The sequence below is a fragment of the Drosophila miranda genome, chromosome XR (genome assembly GCF_003369915.1).
Source record: "Drosophila miranda strain MSH22 chromosome XR, D.miranda_PacBio2.1, whole genome shotgun sequence".
Classification (NCBI taxonomy): domain Eukaryota; kingdom Metazoa; phylum Arthropoda; class Insecta; order Diptera; family Drosophilidae; genus Drosophila; species Drosophila miranda.
This window is the reverse complement of record NC_046674.1, coordinates 26,117,478-26,129,569: the sequence shown is the minus strand read 5'-3', so window position 1 is coordinate 26,129,569 and position 12,092 is coordinate 26,117,478.

Below are 12,092 nucleotides of genomic sequence, written 5' to 3'. Positions count from 1 at the left end.
CGCACGGCATTCATTTTTCGTCTACAAGCGACGAAACCCCCAAAAGCCTTAGAGCATCAAAGCACAAAAGCCCCAACCCCACCAGCAGAAGCAGAAGTAGAAGCAGAGATCTCTGGCTCTGTGCCGTGGCGAGATTCTTCTTCTGGTTACGCGCTGATCTGCTTGGCTAATGAAAACGTTTTGGCCATTTCAACAGCTTGTCAGCGGTGTCTGGCCGTCCATCCGTTGATGATGGCTTTTGCCTTGGAAAATATCTGTATTCATGCTATATGTAGTATGTCTTTGATATCGGATTTGCATGCATACACGCTTGCATACACGCCCCAAAACAAATATTGGAGTGGAGTGGAGTGGAGTGATTAGACATGATGTCTCACTTAGCCCCAAACGAGTTCTCTCACTGTCCGCCCAAGGGAGTGGCAGTGGCCCCTCGTCTGACTCATCAACATCATCGTTAAAGTCGTGTTCAATCGGTATCATCTGCCAACAGCTGCGGCTGTTGCCTAAAAGTCCCGTCGCCGATAAAAGCCTTTGTGTCGCTGCATACGCCGGATAAATTATCATCAATTTTTACTTCATTTTGAGATTTGCATAGCGAAAAGAAAGTGTTTCATTTGGTCTTGTTTTTGTCCCCCAATTTTTATTGTTATCGATTTTTGTGCGTTGTTTTACGAGTATATCTTTGGCAAATTAACAGATCGAACAACTTGTTACGCAGCCCCCAGTTCCCTCGTTTCGCAGTCCGTTTGAAATTTTGCCGCTTTTCAGATTCGTTCCCACCTGCGATTTGAGAGTATTTTGGCTTTGAAAGCCAGTTTGTTGCTGTTGCTGTTGCTGTACCTAATCTGTACCCTGTTAACTGTACCCTTTTCCCTTTAAGATGTATATTTTTTAATCCTAAGTAAGTATTCCCACCACAACGGACCTTCTACAGGTCCAAGTGAGCTTGGGAGGGTTTCATCACTCCCCCAGGCTACCGCCTGAACCTAAGTATTCCCACAATTTGGAGACTAATTTATCGTTCAAATTAATATCGCATATATCCACATATATCATATGGCTGTCATAGGAATAAGCCATAATGCTGGAATATTTTGATCTGTCTCTGGCAGAGAGTATTCAAATCTTCGGCCCGACCCTTCCCTTCTTGTTTTCGTGTGTATTTTTCCAAAACAATAAAGAAAGAGCAGAAAAAAGTAGGTATAAAATAAATAAATAAATTAGCAATTATAAGGAAACAAAAACGAGATTTCCAAGAAACCAAAACACTCTATTCTGTTCTGTTCTGTTCTGTTCTGCTCTGTGCGGTTCTGTTCTGTTTGATTCAGTTAAGACTCCCTTCTCCTTCTTCTGCGGAATCGACTGGAAACGATTCGATAAACTGCCCTTGGGAGGCACTGCGGGATCCATTATGCTAAAATCATGTTAGCTCGAGAGCTATGGCTGCGGCTGTGGCATGAAGAAAACACTGAAATCAGGCCCTAAATTTGAACAGCATGACTAAGAATCATCAGCGGAGACGATCATTGAGCGTCAAACTGCGCAATGGCTCTTCTGATCATCAAAATATGCCAGACGAGAGGCCACCCCATGAGGATCTCATATATCCATGAATAACATCGATTTTTCCTAGAAATTATCCTGCAAGCAGTACATCGGATAAGTCTGAAGCCTTGGTTTTCCGTTCACAAGAAATCGATCAAGATTCTTGGAATGCTAACAGCGGATTTTTCTCTAGACAGAAATTTTAGATTGTATCCCATACATTCTAGAACTAAATCATTCTTTATATCTGATATGTATCGACCGCTTTTATTCTATACTATACTCCCATGCTCACACTTTGGAGCTGGTTCACAGGTTCAGCTCTGACGCTGTCCGTATTGCTGTCCGATCCGTCCGAGACTCATTTGCATGGGGACACATGCACGAGCCCCATTCCCCTCCCAAGCGTTCTGTCTTATCGAAGCATCTTGATTTCTTGTAGGTGGCGGAGGTGACAGAGCGATTCTGGATTTGGCGAACGCGGGTTGTCGTTATTGGAGCATGTCCAGGGCGATGATTGAATTTGAATGGAATAATCATATAAGCGATCTGTTATGGCTGCATGTGGTCCCCCGCTGCCGTTCCCAGCCCACCCCTGAGTCCAACGGGGGCTCCGAATCTGAATGTGAATTAGAGATCTGGTTACCTGCTAGGGTGGCTGCTGCTGTCTTTTGTCAACAGCAGTTCCAAGCCATAAATAATAAGTGGCTAAATCATATTTTATGGCCAACTTAAGGAAATACTCGCACAGCTACAGCTCGGCAGCTGCCAAATATTCATTCTTCGCGTCTAGAATCGAATCCGAATCCAAATCCGAATCCGAATCCGAGTCCCATCCCAGCCAAGCGACAAGACAATCCGGACGGGCGTTCCAACTAAATCGAGTTGCGATCAGGTTCTCTGTGGTCTTTGACCGGTTATGCATATTTCCCCGAGCCACCAGCACCAGCTCAGCACCACTGCCTATCGAGCAAACGCTCCTTTTTATGGCTCTTTTCTACAATCTTTTTTTAGCGGTTTTTATTCAGTTTTTTCAGTTTTATTTTATATTTTTTCTATTTTTTCTATTTTTTTTTTTTGTGTTTGTGTTATAGCCAACAAATAAATAATCAATGCAAATTTGCATAGTTTAAATAGAAAGCTAAACACGTTTTGCTTTTACCCCGAAAACGTAAAGTTTTCTGCCTCTCTGTCAGTCGGTTCCCCGGTTCCCTGGTTTCCTGTTGTCCCCCTATTCGATTGTCTTTGTCCATCTGTCCATCGTGTCTGATGATCCATCCCTACGACTCTTTTTATTGATCTTTGTAGATTCTGCTGAATTTCTTCAAGTATAATTAAGACCAGTTTTTATTGTAGTTTTTATTTTGGGCTCAGTGGAGTCTTAAGTTCCCGATCGTAATATCGTATCTATTGACATTTTGTATGCATACACTGCGTTTCAGTAATGAAATGAAGAATATTTGCCTTAAGTGTTTCAGATGTATTTGATTAAAGTCTCCGTGGATTGAATCTCGTCCAATTCAAAAGCTGCTCGTTTCAAGGGTTCTCTGTCTTTCTTTAGAAAGATATTTGTGCGGTAACCCGGTTTTCCACTCCCACTTAAGCATACATCGAAACATGGAAGGGGGAACCAGGGCTATGCATTTGTCAAGGCGAGTTTTAGGAAAATTTTCTTTGACTACATCGATCTTCCAGATTTGATCGGTAGCTAAGGGAATTTGGGGATACTTGTGCTACAAGAAACATGTATTAATGAATGGAAGCGAGTCAAAAGCGAATCAAAGACAGTACTCACTCAGGGAGGAACAGAAGAAGGAAGCAGGAAACAGGATACAAGATACAGGATTAAGCACAGGTGAAGGAAAATGCATTACTGCACAAGATTGAGCCTCGACATCAGGATTTTATAGAACACGCCACGCGAAAATATTTTTGACAGGAAAAATCCAGTGCACAAAATCACAATTATTTCCTCAATACCGATTTCACTTTCAAGTGGAGGTTGCCCGTAACCCTCTTCGTCCACCAGATCATACTCCATCATCCACGGCTCATCCCCATCCTCCTCCACCAGTTGGGCCTCCTGCTCGCACTCCTCGTCCTCCTGCTCTTCCTGCACCACTTCAGTCGGACGTACGCGTTTCTTCAAGGCATAAATCAATGGGATAGTAACCGCTGCGGCCAGTCCAATGATCACAAATCTTTTCATTTTGAATAATTGTATAGAGTAATTGCTAAACAACTATATTTCAATTTGTAACGAGACAGCTCCGATGATTAGTATGATTAAAACCAAAGGTTTCTTAGTGCATTAAAATACCAGCCTACTTCGACATGAAGTACTACCATTTTTATAAAGTAACCAGATGCTTACCCAACACTCAACACCTGTTCTACAGTTACAAACACTGGCACTGTGCCAATAAACTGAAAGGAAAATTTCATAGTAAACGGAAATTCAGCTTTACGGAAGTTAAATATAATTTTCTTTGATTTAAATATAAACGTATTTACAAGTAATTTGAATGCAGCCAATATTGACTCTACATAAACATGAAACCATTTGAAACACTGACAATATTTCATTTAAATACGAAATACATACATATAAATTCGTATTGTAATATTCTCACTCTCGGAGGATTTTATTTAATGGCATACATATTTAAATCTAAGTTTCTCTGGGTGTACTGTGGGCCATTAAACTATGCTAGTCCAGAACCCAAATCGAAGTCCCGCCGAACCAGAATTCGAGTTCTGGCTTGGGAGGAAGAAAACGCATAAAAACGAGGCCCGATTGTCGCTGCCACCATTTAAGGCTGTCGTTCAATTAACTCTGGCTCACTAATTCCATTAAAAGTTTTATGGGGATTATAAATCACCGATTTCGATTCTATATCCCGATCCGAGCCGAGAAAAGTCAATAGAACTCTGTTGATCCATCTAATTAATAGATCGTATTCGTATACGTGTGCGTATTCGTATTCATAGTATTCCCATTCGAGTTTCGAGTTTACGAGTTGTTTATTTAATAATTTATCTGAGTTTTCCGCAACGATCAGTCCGGTCAACGCTAAGCGAGTTTTTTCTGTCTTGTTAGCATTTTGTGTGTAGAAAAGCTAAAAATAGCCATTGGAATATACATACGAGTACAATTAAAAATTCAACAGATTTCGTCCAGCTGGGGTCCAGCTTAAGCCGCGCCAAGGGCAACCAACGACTGAGAAGTGTGTCAGTCAGCAACATGGAGAAGGTTTCCCTTCACGTATCCATGGACCAGATATAACAATAGAATTAGAAATGATTCTATCAATCGGAGTCATTGAAAAATCTATAGAAATATTAGCTTAACTTTTAGTGGGAACAGAAACAGGTATCGATTAAGGTGGTACATTCGCTGTACTATCCGTAGAACTATTGTTGGTCGAAATAAGTGGACATGGGAACTGGAGCTTATTATGTGGGAAATCAGATAAAATACAAGCCATTACTACCAATAATACGAGAGATGAGCCATCCCCCATGCCCATGCCAGACACCTTTACCCATCCAACGAAACATTGTATGTATGAATGAAACATTGATGATCTGATCCGATCAATCGGAATGGGAATCATTCAAATAATTCCGTTGCGCTTCTGCTGCCAGCAACGTCACTGTCACTGACGCTAACGCTGACTATGACTCTGACTCTGAAGCAGTCGGCGAAGACGCCCCGCGGAGCGAGAAGATAGTCAAAAGACAAATCGAAGACACTTGCTCCACTTCTGCTTACATACGGCGCAGACTGCGCGACTCCACTGCTGTCTCACTGCCGTCACTCTGCCTTGGCTCTAAGTCTCTCGCACTGGCACACTGTGACGCCGGGAGAGGATGAGGTTGAGGCGTGAGAGAGTGGCAGCGCGTGCGCGTCTCTGCGGGGTACAGTTAGACAGACATGCGCCAATACTAATTCTTTGATTAAAGAGTGTGACAGTGTGCGTGTGCTTTGTGTGGTCCAGCGACGCGTGCGGCGCATGCGCAGCGTTTTTGTATACCCTGTACTCAAAGAGCATATTAGGGTATATCAGATTTGTTTAACAGCCTGAAGGAAGCACTATCCGAATCTGGATATGATCGGATCTTTATTATAGCTAGAATGAAGTAAACGATTTCCATTTGAAGAGTTCCCTGCCACGGACTCGATATCTCTCTCTCTCTCTCTCTTTCTCTCTCTCACACACACTCTTCCTCGAGCAGCATGCGCCCCCTGGCGGAGTGAGCGGCGTTCACGTACAATTACGTATAAAGTACATAAGCTAGATAAATTATAAGCTTACATATATCTAAATGCATCTATGCTGACTGAGTACGAGGTATTAGTATAGTCGCGGCCGTGTGTCGCGAATCACAACGGACCGACTGGTTTTATTTTTGTCGATTGATTGTGTTGTTTTTTTATACTGATTTGATCTCCATCTTCGAATCCATCTAGCACACGGTAACAGGCGATGGCTGGGATAGGGTTTTTACCGCTTCATGTCTTTCTACTCCTCTCCTAATCTAATATCTGTTTAGTAAAAGTATGTATGTAAATATACCCTTGCAGAAGAGGGTGCTATGACTGTCATGGTGTCACAGAGTGATTATGGTATATGGATAACTGTATCATATATTTATGCACACATATTGTATCATAGATCAACATTTTGTAATTTTATTAATTTTGTAATATTTACAATATCGTACTCGTGTCTCTCATCATTCGTCCGGTGTGCAAGGGTATCAAATGGCTCGGCTCCCGAAAACCGAATGCCTGCCTTTCTGGGTATCGATTGTGTTGTTTCGATCCCATCATAATTTGCACCTGCACGAGAATCGCACTCGCAAATTAGCTCTGGGGGAAACGTCGAGGCTGGAGAACGGATGGCGAAACAGTCAAAGCAAAAAGTATATGCACCACACAATGAAAACAAAGAACTCGTTCCCCCAAGGGGAATTTGGACATGAAATATTTTCTAGATTTACTGATCTGCAACAAAATCTACAAACCACAGAGTTACTTGGATTGAAATCGGTCAGAAGACTTATTAAGGTGGGAACTTAAAGGCGGGGCACTGATGGCAAATAATTATTTTTTAGACTTCGAATATAGCTTAGAATTCAGAAAACTCCCTAGGCTTCAGGATAAAATTGGCGAGCAGTTGATGATAGAAGCTCTGATACAGTGGAAACAAAAGTGAAAAGGGAAACACTTAAAGAGCCTATAACTTGCTAAATTGGAATAATTTAAACAAAAATACGCACCGAATCAATCGTCAATCACAAAAGTGGTCATGAGACTTTTATGTGGCACTGTAGACGTCAGGCCATATGTCCAATGAGAAGAAAACACGTTTGACCATTAACGATGGCTGACTTTCATTAGATAGATGGCCAAAATCCAGTTCCCCTTCTCCATTACTGAGTGGGTGCCATAGGTAGCATCATCATCATCATCATCGTCATCATCAGCCCCTACAACATCGAGACCCAAGCCCGAATCTAAATCCGAGTTCTATTTGGACCCAAGCTGGCTGAGATCAGAAACATTTCCGCTTACTTAGGCGCAACAATTTAAAAATTGACAGCTCCGCGAATGCCAATTAATCTTTCATACCAATCCCCCCCAATCCGAAGCCGATTGCGAATGCGAATGAGGAGAACTGAATCAGATGGCAGAAACCCATAAACCAAATCCAGATAAATTGCTATAAATGTCTTTTCGAGTCAAGTTCATAAATTAGCTCGAATCAATATCGAGAGAGGCCACAAACCAGAAGAAGAAGTCAGATTCTGGTTTCCCATTCTCCCAATGTTGTGCGTTGAAGTAGTCTTTTTCGGGGGGGAACTTCTTGCCCCCAAAAACTCCTGTTATACGATACTGTATGTGGCATAGCCATACACCCCCTTCTAATAAAAAGAGCAGAGCAAATATTATTCTTTGTGTAACTCTGTTTTCCTCTGCCACTTTAATAGATATCGATACAGGGTGGAGGAAACCAGCTCTGAGCGTTTAATTGGTAGCTAGATGGCATCTCTCAATTCAACAGGGCTATAACACAGGACTGCAGCATCTTTCAGATCTCGGTGAGCCAGGCTGTTGAAACCAAAGCTGCAACAAATATTTAAGGCTGAATGATTTACTACTAAAAAGCGCATCAAAGTCAGAACTCACTCAGAAACGCAAATAGTGATACTGTGCCGGTCCGAGCCAAGAAAAAATGATTTCGTAAAACGTTTCAGTGCATAGCACGTTATAGACGATCAGTGCAACGTATACAAAGCTAAACATATAATCCCAGTCTTCAGGTTGCAGCCGATTGGCCCGATTCCCGAGCTCATTCTCCACACCCACATGCACATTCGCACGCACAAGCAGAGGAACAGGAACATCCACATCCTCATCTTCTTCTTCCTCCTGTACGACAACAGCTGGATGCATTGTCTTCATCAGGACGTAGATAATTACAGCACATACGATTTCAAAAATATCCATACTGAGCAATTTGTATGCGCATATGAATTTGTCAATTTGTCACAAATGAACCCAAAGCCTTCTCGTTTGTCGTTTATCGTTTATTTTCATAGAAATGAGAGTACTAGCCTACTCGTGCTACAACTTCAACTGAAAACATCCAGTGCGGATCCTACGTTCATAGCCCCACATCTAACAAAGAAGAAACCCCTCGAAATGATGAGGCCTCCTTATTTCGCCTTCAATTCCATTCCATTCCTTTCAAGATTGTTATTCCATAAGGGTTAAGAAATAAGGGGCAGACGCAGTGGAGCAGTGGATGGATATGTCCATTGTTCAAGGATGTGTTATAAACAAATGGCAGATGGCAGCTCTTTCGTCACTCAAAATGATACATACACTCGAAACTACATTCTGGATCTGCGTCATCGTGGCGTTCTTACGCGTTGAATTATTCAGTTGCGTCATGAGATTAATTAACGAGCAGCGATTTGGAGATCTACAGATTTGCTTTGGCTAATTGAATCGATCGGAGGCGATGGGGTGAAAGGTGCTCCTGCTGCGAATTCTGTTTTTATTTTTGTCATTTTTTATTTGGCCAATGCGGAAGCAACAAGCGATTTGTTAGCCTTAAACAATTGCAATCAACTATAGACCGATCGCATGGGCTAAAAGCATTCATCAATCAGTGGAGCGTGTGGCGAAGCTGTCGACCCGATTTGTGTCTCTCGCATCGTATCGCCCACACAAAATGTGGCAGAGGCATTCTTTGCCTTTTGTCCAAGCGGGAACTGAAATTTTCAGAAAGGGGAACACCTTAATAACGAAAAGGAACATTTTTAAGCATTTTTGCCCATTAAGGGGGGTAGGATTCTGCTCCAACTTGTGCAGGCAACTGTCAGGCAACGTTTTTCCTACCCCATCCCATTAGATCCGCTGGCGTCTCGTTTATTGTGTGCAACTTTTCCAAACAACGTAGCATATTTGCAGGCAGTGTAAAGTGTATGAATCTAGAGTCTGCCATGTGAGCGATGGTATCTGTAGTTGACCGTGTAGAAAGGTAAGGTATGTGGTAGTATGTCTAAGCTCTGGTCATCGCTTATGGACTCTAGGATCTTGGTATGTAGCTGGCCTAGTAGTAGATCAATCGCCGGGCAATCTGGCGCGGCTTCTTGAAGTATTCTTTCACCAGCTTGGGACACATCAAATGGGACCGTGGCTCCCAGGAATTGAACTCCTCGGAGTAGTGCTTCCACTTGAGATAAAACTCTGTGCGACCGCCTCGTTTGCGCTGGTCTATGATCATCTCCACCTCAAAGACCGCCAGCTCCTGTTTATTCACTGTCCCTGGGGCAACGACAATGGGCTCTTTTGTCTTTTGGCTCATTGGGGTAGAGCGTCTGGCTCTCTGGGGCTCTTGAGTCCCACTCACGTGACCCCGGCGAACCTTAGGCATTTTTTCTGGGGGATCCCGTTGATTTCACTTGATAAATCGACTCCCGAACTTAATTCGTATTCCCCTCTCTCGACGCGTTTTCAGTCCTTAGATTTTAGCTTTAATTTTTAAAATTTCCAAAATTTTAAAATTATCCCAATGGAAAAATACTGACAGGTTTATATCTGATATCAAAAATCTAATGGGACTATTTTATTTGAAGTTCCAGTGCTTTGACATAAGCATGTATCAAACTACAATAAAGTGGCATGCCCCTGGCCCAGTGAAGTACGAGTATTCCCCACATTGAGGTACTACCCGCCTTTGATATTGTAGTTGGTGCTCTCTGTAGCAGCAGAGTTAGAGACAGACTCAGACCAGAGAGACCCTGGTCCGACCTGGCAATTAATCAGGAAATCCGATGACAGCCGAAGCTCTTTGCTCTCGCTTGATCGGATGGTACTGAAGAGCGATCATCCTCACGAGATCGGACCACGAATTTGAGCTCCTCCTGATTTACTGAACAATCAGTAGGCATGGGAGACTATATCTTGTCTGTCAAAGGAGCCACAGACTTTTGGTTCAGGCCAAAGCTCCACATCAATTATATGTTACCACCAGGGCACATGCGATGTTTGGGCATTTTCCACCACATTCCGATACCAAGTCCCAAGAAGTACTTCATCTTCATTAATGAAATACTGCCCCTATAGTATTTGGTGCCCCCCAATAAAATGCAACGTAAATAATATTTGGTTAATCCTGTTTCCACTTCAACTTAAAAATATATCGAAACATGCAAGTGGAAATCAGGACTTGCATTTTGATTGGTGGATTGAATCAATGGCATCTCTGAATTGAAAATTGCATTACTGCAAAGGCTGCATACGCTCGAGGAAAATAATCATGATTTTATAAAAGATTTCACGAGAATACAGCCTCTTCACGACCAGTGCAGCGCACAAAATCGAAATTAAACGTGCCAGCTCCATGGCCTCATACTCAGGCATCTCCACATTCTCCAGATCCTCCTCCTCCTCCTCCTGAGCCAGCTCGGACGACTGCAGGTGTTTCTTCAAGGCGTAGATCAATGGGACAGTAACCACAGTGGCCAATCCAATGATGGCGAGTCTTTCCATTCCGAATAATCTGAATAAATGGTATACAAATATATCTAAATTTGTAACGAATGAAGTTCCGTTTGATTTTGACTAAACCCAAGGGTTACTCATTACATAGATCTCTCCAGCAACTCAGAGCAGTCGGTTTGCGAGTTGAGGGATCTGGTCTGCTTTTCAGGCTTTAAGAACGCGCCTGTTTTAGCGTAAACAACCAGTGGATGATTGGAGCATTCTTGTGGGGATGGCTTAACATGTAACAGAGATGGAACAATCAATTGGAAAGTTATTTAATACTTGATAAGTATTAAAAAAAGTAAAGTATTAAGTATTATCCCATCGCTTGCGATTGGGAGAAGTGAGGAAAGGATATGTAGCCATGGCTAATCACCTTCAATAGCCTACGTTGTTCATTAATTTCATTGAAGATTGGTCCAAGTCTTGTGTGTCCATCTAGATCCATCATTGAGGTGTTGTGGCGCTCAAAAGAGGGCTTTGCCAGACTGACAGGTGACTGGCAATCAGCACATAGTCCCTTCTAGAATTCGACCTCAAAGCAAACTTTCAGGCTGCCATTTTAATATGGAGTCGGGCGAAATTACCATTGCTTATTGCTTATATAACCATACATATTCCCAATTTGCATCGAGATCCAGATAAAACAAAAAAACAACAGATTACAAACTTCGGATAACTGAAGATTCTCATTCAATACAGCATTCTATTTAGGAATATCTGGGTAAAATCTCCCTAGTCCGTTGGAATTAATTACCAGAAAATATCAGAATAACACCTCCAGGAATGGACGTCTTAAAGCAATCCTGACGGTTTCCTGACGGCTGGTTTCATGGCGATACTGAGGATAGTTTTTCATGTATTTGCGTTCATTTTTTATTTAGGATTTGTTTTTATACAATAACTTAACATTTTTGTTGGTTTTCATTTACGTTTTGCTTTCATTTGGAATCGGAAATTTACAATATTAAATATTGATTTTATTGCTGTTGTGGCGGCTCCCTCCTCAGCTGCTCGCTTTCATAGCATTTCAGATTTGTAATTTGTAATTTGTAATTTTTACTCTTGGGTTGAAACAATATTGCTATTTCCATATACATACATATAGTACAATATAGTATTGGTATTGTATGATTTATTAATTTCATTTACTTTTATCAAATGCAGCACACATTGATGCTTAGGCTGTACATGTGTGTGTGTGTGTGTGTATGGTGTATGTGTTTGTGTTTGGTTGTGTGGATGTAAGGGAGAGTACATTTGTTTGTGTGGCGGTCCGTATCGGTGTTCTCTTTACTTTCGTTTACTATTTGGTTGCTGCTCCTGTATAGACTTGCTTGTACCTCGCTTTGCTGTAGTTACCTGCTTGTTATTTTGCTTTCTTTTGATTAAATACTGTGTTTGTGGGAGGGGGGGGTGGGGACTGGGTGGGGTGGGCTGGGCTGGGTGGATGTACATAGATGCAAAAGCATGGGTGTTCGGA